Below are 13,816 nucleotides of genomic sequence, written 5' to 3'. Positions count from 1 at the left end.
TAACATCTTTTAATTTATCAAGTTTGTCTTTCATCCATTGGAAATATTCAGTCACTTCTCTTTTAAGTTCTGTGTCAGAATTTTCCATGAGTCCTTCTGCTTTCAGGGTATCGGTTGCTCTTGTGTCATCTTTTGTGAGTGACATCTTGCTTTGCTCTTGAATATTGTGTGGGATGGTTTGCTATTTTAACATATCACCTTGTGGAAAGGCTGGACACAGAGTGACCCAGGCTGAACCAGAGTGACACAGACTGAACCGTGTCCTTAGATACATTGACTATGATGGTAGGACATGAATTTATACGTGTCCTTAGTGGTATCATTGGGTATAATTAAGCTTTGGTATAGAGGCTAGAGTCAAAGTCAGCACCATCTCTTCTCCAGAAAAAAAAAGGACAAAAAAAAAACCAAACCAAAAAAACCCCCAACCTTATGATTTCCAACCTGGATAATGGTTTTTGTGATACGAAGTCACTATATTACAACTCAAATTCAACCAATAGTCTTGTTTTCTTTGCTTCTTTGAGGAAATTTGACATGCAGGGGTTTATGAGATGTCTCATTTTTCACTCTTTAACTTAATATATTTCATGTATAGTTTTCTTCTCCCAAATATAATAACATGTTCTTTAAAACAAACAGCAAAAACCTAGTGTGATGTTCATCTTTATTTACGTTTGCTGAATTATATAGTCAATACCATATATTTAAAATATTTTTAGACATGTTGATTTGGGGAAATCTGCTGTTAAGGACCTCTCCAACGTGCTACGTGGTAATGATTTTAATTTCAAGACTAAGGTGCACGTAGTTCAAGCCATGGTCTTTTCAATTACTTGTTTTGTATCCGAAAGTTAGACTTTTAATAAGAATGAAACGATGGCTTTGAGGTGTGGTATTTGACAAGAGTGTTGAATACTCTGTGGACTATCAAAAGAACAGATATATTTGTCCTGGAGAAAGAAAAACTAAGGTGCTTCTTGAAAGTAAAGGTAGACTCATACTCACCCAACAATATCATTAGTATATTCAGAGAACGTAACAATATTGAGTGAGAGCTTACTTTGCATTTATAAACTATTGAAAGAATGAGTTTGGAACTCTGATTCTATCTATGATTTTTGTCTTACAGTTCAAAATTTGGTATATCTTTTGTTTTCTTAGCTTTTCTTGTACAACTTTACCTCTAACATCACTATTATTTTACACTTTGCATTATACTTTTGAGTGTCTTTTCTCCTGCAGTCTGAGTTGCTTCATGTGCTTGTTTCTAATTGTGGTTCTTAACTCTAAGTACCTCTTTAAATCTGTGAAATTGGTTCCATGCTTCCTCTGTGGTTGAAGTTTATTGTTAAGTCATTCAGTGCTACAAAGCAAAGCTTCTGGGTTTAACCCACGAAAGGTATTACAGACTGCATATTTAGTGTGTGTGTGGGGTGTGTGTGTGTGTGTGTGTGTAATGATTATTTGCTACTCTTTCAGAAGGAATTTTCTATTTGAAATAACTTCTTGAAGCTGGAAAAGGGGCATTTAAATTTCCCACAGATTTCTTTTTATAGAAATGGTAGCAATTTGTTTTTGGTCCAAAGTTCCTTTTTGGGAAAAAAAATCATCAAAAATGACACTTCTATTTATAAAAATGTTCAGAAAAATAACTTCACATTCTTAGACAAATAATAGAGTTAAGACTAACCTGGATGCAGATGGTTGAAACGGAAAATATTGAAGGTTTGCTTTATGATGTATTTTTAGAAGGACCAAGTTTCTGAAGATGTTAAGAATACTTATTTCTCTTTCTTGGTCAATGGACCTCATGTTCAGCCACTATCTCTGCAGTGGAGACATGTGTAGCCATTATGAGGAAAAGATTCCAGCAGAACTTCCAGACAGAGGTGGACTAGTAAGAAGAATCTTCTGCCATACTGTCAAATGTGAGTTAAAATCCTCAGGATATTAACAGTCTAATCTACAAGTGATTCTGGAGAGTAAGCAATAGCTATGCTACATAAATAATTTCTTTCTGAGGAACTAAGACAAGATTATTTCCTTTTAGGTAGACATTAAAGATGTCACAAATGTTAACTCCAAATAGCACACCCTCCATTATCTTTAATTTCAACAATTCTTCCTTGTCAGTCCTTTTCCTCCAGGCTATGTATTTGGGTTGTGTAATTAGGAGGAGACTGAGGTTGTTAACATTTACAGCTTGATTGGCTCCACAATCAACACACTTGGCATCAGCAGTCAGGATATCAAAAGGTGAATTTCATTATGTAAATCTGCTGTCAGGGACCTTTCCAGAGTACTGAGAAGCAACAATGTCAGTCTAGAGACCAAGGTGTGCCTGATCCAGGCCATGGTCTTTGCATTTACTTGCTATACATCAAAGAGGTTGACTATGACTAAGGATGACAGAAGAATTGTGGTGCTGCAGAAGAGTCTTGAATATACCGTGGACTGCCAAGAAAACCAACAGGTTTGTCTTGGAGAGGGTGAACCCGAGTTTCTTCTTGGAGGCTAGGATTTCGAAGCTCCATGTCACATATTTGAGCATGTGGCCAGGAGGGACCAATTCTTGGAGAAGGACATCATACTTGGAAGGATGGAGGGGAAGTACAGGAGAGGAAGACTCCAGATTAAATGGGTTGTTACAGTAACTAGGGCAATGGGAGTAGGTGTGTCAGAGACAGTGAAACTGGCTCATGACAGGGCAGGCTTCAAAGCTGCTGTACATATGGTCATTATGAGTTGCAGGCGATTTGACGGCACATAACAACAATTAGTTACAATGCTTCCCAGAATCTCAAAGACCATGAGAGAGATGGCTTATCTAATTGTGACTTATTTTGTTGACTTGACAAGACCTAACAGCAGCAATAAAAGATTAATGTGGAAGGATTATGTTAGGCAAAATACTTGTGTTAAATAAGGAATGGCTGGGGAAGGGCTAGAGAGCTTTGAAATCAGAATGCTCTCTCAATGATCTAACACTGATCTATCCAATACTAAAAGGAAGGGATGATTGCCATCGAGTCAAGGACAACTCATAGCGACCCTGTGAACAAAAGACTGGAAGTCTTTGTGTAATGATCGTTATTTCTCAAAGTTCATAGAGTTTCCAGAGTCATATTGTTTAGGAAGTGGATGCCACTCCTTCTTCCAAACCTGTCTTAATCTGGGAGCTCCACTAAGCACTGTCCACCATGGATAACCATTATGGTATTCAACACCTCAGTGGCTCAGAGTTCAGCATCACAGCCACTCCAGGTTACTTCAGTACAGCAAATTGACAGATCAGTGTTGCACCACTGAGAAGAGAGTTCCTCCAAATTATAATTACACTAAGCCCAAGGGCCCTTTTGCAAATTGCCTTTTTTTCTTTCAAATAACATTTTTATTTTAATTGTGGTTTTTAACAAAAGTTTACAAAAAAGTTAGATTTTTCATTCATTCATTGTTGCACATTTTACCCCTTCTTCCTCTCTTCCCCCTCTCCAAGTTGACTTTCTTAAAATACTCATTTATTTGCAAAATTAGAATACTGAATTTGAGAACAGATTTTTCCAATTTCCCTCACTCCCCTAACCCATCAAATTATACAACTTCATGATTAATCACCCTCCCCCTGCATATCCTCATCCCTCTGCTTCCACCCTCCCTCCCCTCCTTGGATCCTTATACTCATTCTACAATAATAGTTTTATACTGTATTAGTCCTTGTGAGACTGAGTTAGTTCACTCTGCATTGTTCTTTCTAGTACCTCGAGGGAGGCAAGAAGCTACTTCCAGAAGAGAACAACAGATTTCCAACTTTGTCATTCAAGCACTTTGGGGAGGGACCTGTTGTCTAGCTTGACCATGGGCAGAGGAGGGGCCTTTAAGTTCAAGCAACAGGGGGTACCTGGGCACCTCAGGGAGGTAAGAACCCAACTAACTTTAAAGTACAAAGGCCCTCCAGGAGGTGGTGTTGACTCTAAACATGAGGCTTAAGTATAAAACAACCAAACATTTCACAAGACCCTCAAGGGAGCCCACCTTTCAGAGTAGAACTGCTTTTCCAATCTCCCTTTCATCTGTTGTTGTTAATGTTAAGTAACAGAGGGAATGAGGATAAATATTTCATGGATTCATGGATCAGACTTTAGTCTGAATGGCTCTGTAAACTTATGTGGTTACAAGGTCAGATAACTTGGCTTAATACAATTAGCTGTAGACCATGGCTTGTGGGACAACCACAGATAAAAGTATTATGGACAGCTATAAAAGGCGCATCCATGTGGCTGCAGGATAGCTGAATGATGTTCTAGTAAGGACGGGTGGTGATCTTTAAAGAAGCTAGATTCAGTCAGTTGTAGTGTCCAGAGTGAAAAAGGGTGGAAACATAAAAAAAAATCCCTATATATTGAATCTCTGGGCTATAAGTAACATGTTGTTGTTGATTGACTTCAAGTTGAGTACAATTCATAATGACCCTATGAACAAAAGGCGTGAAGCCCCTCTACAACTATCTATATCTATCAAAGTTCATAGAGTTTCCAGAGACATGTTATGTTGTTTAGGAAGTGGATGCCACTCCTGCTTCCAAATCTGCATAGTATATTATACGCCATTTAGTCACCTGTGATATATAGTGACCCTACATACAGCAGTTCTGGTCTCTTCCCTGTCCAGATCCAGTCTCACTAATTCTGACACATCAGTCCCTATTGCCCCAGTAATGGTATCTATCCATCTCATCTGGGGTCTCCCTCTACTGCGCTGTCTATTTACCCTTCTGAGAAAAATATCCTTCTCCAAGGACCAATCTCCTGGCCATGTGCCCAAATTAAGTGAAGCAGAGTTTCAAAATCCTTGCTTCCAAGGAGAGACTTGGTTTCACCCTCTCCAAGATAAACCTATTTGTTTACTTGGCAGTCCATGATATGTTCAAGACTCTTTTCCAGCGCCATAACTTGAAGGCTTCTATTCTTCTGCAATTCTTAGCCATTGTCCAGCTCTCTGAAGCATAACAATTAATTGAGAAGATCATCGTCTGGATTAGGCACACCTTTGTCTCTAGACTGCAATTGTTGCTCTTCAGCACTCTGGAGAGGTCGATGACAGAAGATTTTCCCAATGCAATTCATCTTTTGATTTCCTGACTCCTGGAGTGTTGATTGTGGATCTGAGCAAGTTGTAATTGCTAACAACCTCAATATCTTCTCCATCTAATAAGATGCTGCCAATTGACTCAGCGATAAGAATCTTTGTCTTCTTGATGTTGAACTTCAGCCCATATTGAAGACTACAATCTTTGACCTTTTGTAGCAAGTGCTTTAGGTCTTCTTCAGTTTCAGTAAGCAAGACTATGTCATCTCCACGGTATAGGTTGTTAATGAGTGTTCCTCTGATCTTGATGCCACACTTCTCTTAATAAAGCTCTGACTCTCAAATGATCTGTTTTGCATACAGATTGAAAAAGGTATGGGGACAGGATGCATCCCTGACACACTCCCTTTCTGATTTTGAACCATTCATTGTTTCCCTGCTTTGTTCTGAGGACTGCTTCTTGGTCCGCATATAAGTTTCATAGAAGCAAGAGCAAGTGTTCTGAAATTCCCATTTTCCTCAAAGTTAGCCACAATTTATTGTGATCCACAAAGTCAAATGCCTTTGCATAGTCAATGAAACACAGATAGACACTCTTTTGGTACTCTCTGCTTTCTGCTAAGATCCATCTGACTTTGACAATAATGTCCCTAGTGCCATGACCTCTTCTAAATGCTGCCTGTGATTCTGGTAGTTGTCTGTCGAAGTCTTTTCTGGATAATCTTCAACAGAAATTTACTAGTGTGTGATGTTGTTGTTGTTAAATGCTAGCAAGTTGCAGGTGACTCATAGTGACCCTATGAATGAGAGTCCTGGACACCTCCGGTATAACTTTCATACTTTCTCCAGGTGCATAGGGTTTCCAGAGGCAGGCTATTATGGAAGTGGATGCCACTCCTGCTTCCAAGCTTGTTTTAATCAGGGAGCTTCGCCAAACACTGTCCACCATGGGTAACTATCGTCGCATTTGACTCATCAATGTCACAGTGTTCAGTTACACAGCAACCACGAGTTACCTCTATACAGCAAGTGGACATACCAGGGTTACATGACCTAGAGGAATGATTCACCAAAAACAAAGGCAGGCCTGAGGGCCACAGGCCTGAGAGCCCAACAGGATTTTGAGCTAGGGCCCGGAGCAGGCTCCACAGGCTCGACCCCACCTGTACTTACCCTTACTCTCAGGGTCAGGGCCGCCCATGCAGCTTTGAAAGCCAAAAAGGTCAGTAACACACAATGCAAAAGACCCCAGAAACTTCCCTTGCCTGACTGCCACCAAGAGGAGCGGCCATGGAAGCGCGAGCCATACCACCCATTTAGCTGCTTTCCTTTTGAAGGAAAGGATGGTTAAGCTTTGCATTGTATTTTCTAACTTGTTGTTAGGAGGAGCTGGCCCTTGGAGAGGAACATCATATTTGGAAAGGTGAAGGAAGGATCAGGGAAAGAGAGAAAGACCTTTAGAGAGAGAAATTGACACAGTGATTGTAATAATGGGGTCAGGTATGGTAGAGATGATTAAGGATGCTCAGGACAGGACAAGGCTCAGCTTCATTGCTCATAGGGTTACTCAGAGTCATAGTTGACACAGAAGTACCACCTAAGACCAAGAACAATAATAACAAACACACTAGAAACATTTTGTGGAAGCAAATGGTGTCTAATAAATTTTATTCCTTTAATTAACTTGTTAAAGATACTCATTTGGTAATTAACCAAAACTTTACTTTTGAACATTCTTTAATTTTAAATTTCAAGCAAAACATGGATATATTCTTGAAATGTGTGATATTAGTGATACTTAATAATTTCCACACTCTGGTCACCTGTTTTGGAATGGGAATAAATATGGATCTCTTTCAGTCAGTTGGCCAAGTTGTCCTCCAGATTTCTTGGCACAACTTGATGATCACATGCAGGGCAGCATCTTTTTGATGAAATGTGTCAATTGGTAATCCATCAATTCCTGGGACTTTATTTTTTGCCAAGTCCTTCAGAGCAGCCTACACTTTCTCCTTCATCACCATTGCCTCACTAGAGAGAATGAAGTGATAAGTTTTACCTTTCAGTAAGGTAGAGATTTATTTAAGATATATGTCACATCAATCCTACCTCATTATAACAACAGATAACTCTCTCCATAATGGAGTTGTAAACAGAAAAAGAGAATGAGATTTGATTCTATTGCAATATGCAAGATTAATGCAACAAGGGCCATATTACACTGAATCACATGGATTTAAGGTAACCATAGGTTAGGGTTAAGTCTGTATCGGATAATCATCACCATATTTTTTGCTATCTGAATCAGATAATTTGAATAATTTTCTCTGAGAGTATTTGTAAGCAAAATACTTCTAGTAGCATGTGTAGAACTGATCTTTCTTGCCTTTGATTGGAGAAAGATCGGGGATAAGATGTTGAATCAGGATGCTGGATCTCATTTATGATGCTATTTTGGCAATATTAATCTTTAAAAATTTTCCCATTATAATGTGATTTTCTCCTCCCAACTTTTTGTTTTCATGAAAGAAATGTATATTCCAACAGCAAGTTACCTTCAGTAGAAAATTACATAAGTTATCTTTTCATTTATTTTGTCCCTCACAGTAACATACCTTTGCAAAGGCAATATGGCTAATGTAGACATATTTTAGTGTTTTATGTTTTTAACCAGGATGCATCGAAGTCACCAAAGACATCCTTCACACCATGCCCAATTTTAAATCCAGCTTGAATTTCTTGTGCATGTTGTTTTTTTTGAAAATGACCTTGAACAAGTTTCTACTTAATTGTGATATTAGTAGCAACACTGTTTTATAATTTCTAAATTCTGTTAGATCACTTTTTTTGAAAACCGCAAATTTGGATCTCTTACAGTTGATTGGCCAGATAATAATTTTCTAAATTCCTTAGCAGAGTTGAGTAAACAAATGCAGGGCCACATCTATATACTGAAACATCTCCATTGTTTGTCCATCAATCCCTAGAACTATAATTTTTGCCAATGCGTTCAATGTAGCTTGGACTTCTTCCTTCAGTGTCTTGATAATATAATGCTTCCTTAAAGAGTCAGAATGCGATGACTTATTTCTGTTTTATTTCCTATATCTTTAGACCTTTAGGGATAATTAAATACATAGAATACATTAATATTGAAACTTGAGGCTTGAATTTGTTCTTCAATATTTTCATATTGAGAAATGTTGACTGTTTTATTATGGGTTTTTTTTGGGGGGGGTTCTGACTCCAGGTTTTTACATATTTAATTCTAATACTTTGTCTCCTTGAAATTCTTTTTTAAATATTTTTTTCATTTCTTTCTTCTTTTCATGGTAGCTTCCTTACATTGAAGGGCAAATTTTCAAGTTTGTCCTGACATCCATGTTGGTATTTTTTACCCTCTTTCTGATCTTTTTAGTGAACTTATGCTTTATTCGCATACAATGTGCTTACACAACTTTTCTGATCTTAGGTCATTGGTGTTCAATGTATCAAATCTAATCCTGAGATAGTTTCTTTCTAAACTATCAATTATTTGCTAATTTATCATACTATGATAGCTTGCATGTTGCTGTGTTGCCAGTATTACAAATACCAGTAGGGTAATCCATGGTGGGCCAACTACAACAGAGCTTTCTGACCAAGACAGACTTCAAGAAAAGCCCAAGGTTGGGAGGCTGAAGGTAAGAGAGAAGCTTGTCTACTAATACATGTGAGAAAAATCCTTATTGAAAAATTATTCTCATTCCTTCCCTAATAAATGCCATAATTATGAATGTTGTCAGTAAGTTCTATATGGTCATTATATAGAATCAGAAATCCTAATAGCACAGTTCCAAGTCCTCCTCCCTTTCAGCAAGCTGTGCCATTTTCATACCAAAGATTATTGATGAGTCTTCCTTCAATCAAGATACCACATTTTTTGTTTTAGAGTCCAGTTTCTCAAATAATTTACTCAGCATTTACATTAAATAGAGAAAGGATACAACTCTGATGCATAGCACTCTTAATTTCAAACCCTTGCTGTTTCTGCAGCAAGTGCTTCAAACACTGAAATCTTTAATATGGATTGCTTGTAAACGTCAATAAAACAAAAATTCTCAGCACTGAACCAATAGGCATCATCATGATAGATGGAGAAAAGATTGAAACTGTCAATCATCTTACTTAGATCCACAATCTGAACACTTGGTTGCAGAAGTCAAGATATTAGGGGACATATTTCACTTGGACAATCTACAGTCAGGGTCTTCTTCAAATTACTGAAGAACAATGATGTTAGTTTGAGGACTAAGATGTACCTCTATTTAAGTCATGATCTTTCAATCACTTGCTATGCATCTGAGAACTGGACAATGAATAGAGATTAATGAGATATGTAGTACTTTTTATATCATTCCTTCTGAGTGCTGCATAATACTCCAATGTGTCAATGTACACAACTTCTCAATCTATTCAGTTGTATTTGGACATTCAGGCTGTTTCCATGTTCTTGTGATGGGCTTTTGTAAGCATTGGTATACAAATCCCAGTTTGTGTCTCAGTTTTAATTTCTTCAGAGTATGTTCCTAATAGTGGAAAACTGATTCATAAGGAGTTTCTGTGTTCAGCTTTTTGAGGAAATGCCAAACTGTCTTCCAGAGTGGTTGTACCATTTTAAAACCCCACCTACAGTGAGTAAAAGTTTCCCACCTCTCCACATCCTCTTAAGCATCTGTTTCTTGTTGCTCTACTAAACTCTAACACTGCTACTGGTTTGAGATGGTATCTCATTGTACTTTTGATTTGCATATCTTCTACTGCCAGTGATTTTGGGGAAAAAATCATGATACATAAAGTCAAAAGATGAGACCTAGAGAAAGCTCTTGCAGAAAAGCTCTCTAATACACAGTTTCTTAACATTAATAGAAAAGACCAGAAGGCAAATAGAAAACTGAGAAACAAAGATGAAGACTATGCATAGAAAAGAAGATGAAAAATAATTCTTGAATATTGTCAGCTTCAGAAGAGAAATACAAATGAAAAACAAACTGGGATGGCATATTTTACCAATTGTTTGGCTAAATTCAAAAGGAATACTACTGTCAAGATTGAGAGGAAATAGGCATTCTCAGATTGTGGGAGTGTAGAATGACAATTTTTTTGAGAGCATCTTGGTAGTATTTTTATAGGAATAATAAATGTACATGCCCTGAGACTGGCAAAGATGCATAATAAACTGTTAACAGTAAAAACAAACAACAAACCCCAAAAAGAACAAATAGATATGTCTTGGAGAAGGCTAGATTGTCCCTTGGAAGGAAGGTTGGAAAAGCTTCAACTTGCATACTTTGGGCATGTTGCTAGGAAAGGCTATTCATTGGAGAAGGACATCATGATTGGAAAGGTTCAGAGATGGCTGAGGAGAGAAAAAAAATCTTGAACCAGGTGGATTGACACAGTAATGGCAGCAATGGGTTTGAATGTGTCCAAGATTATGAGGTTGGCACAGGATAGGACAGGGTTCACATCTGTTGTTTATAGGATCACTATGAGTTGTGCTTGATGTGATGACCTGTGACAACAATGTCGAGATTAGTGTTGTGACACTAGGAATATCACTGCTAATGTCAGATGGATCTTGACTGAAAGCAGAGAGTACCAGAAGGATGTCTATGTTTTAACAACTGTGCAGAAAGATTTGACTGTGCTACTCCACTGATAATTTTTTTCCCTCATATAGTTTCTGCTGAGAAATGAACATTTAACATTATTTGCTCTTCTTTAGAGATTACTCTTTGTTTTTTCTCATCACTTTCAGAAGTGTCTGTTTGATTCTGGAAAATTTGACTAGGATATATCTTGGTATTTTTCTTTTGGGTATATTTTATTTAAAGTTTCTCCAACTTCTTTGATGTATATTTTCTCATTCTTCATGGTACTTGGAACATTTTCTTTTAATAACACTTCTACATTTTTTAATTGCATAGTTTTGCTTCTTACTATTCTGGAATTCCAATCTGAGCACAGTATTGTTAGGTTTTCATAATTTTCCTTACTTTTTTATTCTACTGTTTCCTCAAAAGTGTTTAGGGATTTATCTTTTGTTTCATTAATTCTGTGCTCCATCTCTTCAATTTTGCTTATATGTTCCTTCAACATGTCGACAGCTTATAAGATATTGATCGTAATATTTCTGTTTCTTGGTTTTCTGGATTTTCTAATGCCTTAATGATTTTTATCTGCCTTTCTTGTATTACTTTTTAAAGTTCCTCTTGGATTTTGTTTCTGGACTCCTCCAATTCTTCTTCTTTTTTTTTTTAAATTATTGATCCTTGTTTCTTTGAATTCTAATCAGGAAGTTCAATCAGACTTTCCTGCTTCAGAAAGTCCATTGATTTTGTGTTTTTATTACATTTTTACAGCATGAAAACTTGTTTTGATTTTGTGTAGGGTGTGAAGCAGTCTGCTCCTTCTGTTCCATTTCTGTGATAAAGATCGCCCCCCCACCCCCACCCCAGGTTCCTCTCAAGTCCTTGGGTTAGTGACCTTGGCTGAGACTCTCAGTGCTCCAGCAGAAGGGAAAGCAACTTGTCCTGCCTGAAGACATCTCTGGTCCCTGAGCTCATGAACTCACCCTCCTGAAGGTCCCCTCTAGTCCTTGGACTCCTGTGAAGACTTGCCTCTCTGTTGGAGAGGTCACTGCTCCAGGGGTGAAGAGGGTAGCTATTATCTCTGCTTGAAGTCTGTTGTGGTCCTACAGTTGGTGAAAATGCACCTCTGACTGAGGAGCTAAACTTTACAGGGATGGGGAGGGTAACTCTCCCTGCCTGAAGTAATCTCTGATCCCAAGAGGGCTGGCAAGAAATCTCACCTGCCTGTGGTGCTCACCTCTGCCAGGAAGTAGGCAACTCTCACTGTCTAAAGTCCTTAAAGTCTTCTAAAGAATAATTTGAAAATAGACTTTACTGAATGGATAGTGTTGTTATTATTGTTGCTAGATGTCATCAAGCCAAATACCATAGTTCTTAATTGTATCCTATCTTCTGCCGTTCTCATGAACTTCAATGTGTGGAAGTTCATTGTTACAGTCACTTTGTGTATGCATCTTCTTGAGCATCTTCCTCTCTCTAATCTTCCTCCTTTCAAGCATGGTGTTTTCCCAAAGATTGATCCCTTCTGATATTATATCAAAATATGTATGATCGAATTTCACTGTCCTCTGTCTCTGAGGAGCATCTTGATGGCATTTCATTGAATATTTTTACTGTTCTTTAACACTTGGTAGAATATTGCTAGTCCCATTGAAGCTTTTGAGGGTGGTAGTTGTTTGGAAGTAGGAGTGATATCCATTTCCTAAACAACGTACCTCTGCAAAGTCTATGAACTTTAAGAAAAGATGATAGTTATAGAAAGGTCTTTTGTTCATAGTTTCGTTATGAGTTGTGCTCAACGTGAAGACAATCAACAACAACAGTTGTTTATGGTTTCTCTAGATATTTACTTTCTAAATTTTAACTTCTGTATTCATAGCTATTTAAATAGACTCATTTTTTTCTGTGTAGTTTTATTTTTGTGGTTTGTGCTTTTATAGAAGCAACTGCCTTTTCTATTTATGAAAGAATGTTTAAAAAATTTTAAGCAACATAATTTCTACTACTTTTTTATTTCTTAAGGTATTTATATATCTTGCTTTTTTTCACAAAGATTATGATTCATTTTTTTTAATAAAGTGTGAGGTCATTTTTTGTTATTCCCTTTTTAATAAATTTTATTTCCCAGGATTAATTATTATTCATGCGAGGAAACTAGCCTTGCTGACCTTATAACTTTTTAATATTAGAAAATTTGTTTCATTATGCAGGAGCAATTATTTTGAAAATTGCTACATAACTTGAAAGGGATGGAAGAACATTATGCTAAGTGAACTAACTCAGTCTCATAAGGACAAATGCTGTAGAAGGCCATTATTATAGAAATAGGAAGATAACTAGCAAAACTCCAAAGGAGGGAAGGATAAGAGCAGAGGAATGAGCATCAGCAAGGGGGTAATCACAGGGTGGCAAACTTGATGGATAGAGGTGGGGGGGAGAGTAAAAAAAATGGGAAAGATCTTGTGTGAAAAACAATAAATATGAACTTTGTAAGCATACCAGTACAAAATAAAAATTTCATTTTTTTTAAAAAAACACCTAATAAGACTTAAACTTGTGTTTTACATGCACAAATTAATTTACTTTATTACAAAGCAGTCGAGGTAAGGCATGTAAATAAGACCTTATGTTGTTGTTATGTGCTATCGAGTCGCTTACGATTCATAGCAAGCCTATGTACAAACAGCCCTAAACTCTGCTCTGCCCTATGCCAATCGTACTATCTCTGACACTCCCATGCCAATTACCCGAGTAACTGAATCAATCCACTTCATAGGGGGCTTTCCCCTCCTACTTTGTCGCTCCACCCTCCCAAGCATGATGTCCTTTTCTAAGGACCGGTCTCTCCTTACAACATATCCAAAGTATGTTAGATGGAGCCTCAGAATCCTTGCCTCCAAGGGGTAGCCTGGCTTAAACCTCTCCAGGATGAATCTGTTTGTTTTCTTAGCAGTCCATGGTACCATCAAAAATCTTCTCCAGCACCAAAACTCAAAGGCACCAATTCTCCTTCTATCCTCCTTAGTCACTGTCCAACTCCCTGATGCTTAAGAAGTGATTGCAAAGACCATGGCCTGTATCAGAAACACCCTAGT

Source organism: Elephantulus edwardii, unplaced genomic scaffold (assembly GCF_000299155.1).
Source record: "Elephantulus edwardii isolate Elephantulus edwardi_28Jun2011 unplaced genomic scaffold, EleEdw1.0 scaffold00167, whole genome shotgun sequence".
NCBI classification, from domain to species: domain Eukaryota; kingdom Metazoa; phylum Chordata; class Mammalia; order Macroscelidea; family Macroscelididae; genus Elephantulus; species Elephantulus edwardii.
Note: the sequence above shows the minus strand (reverse complement) of the source record.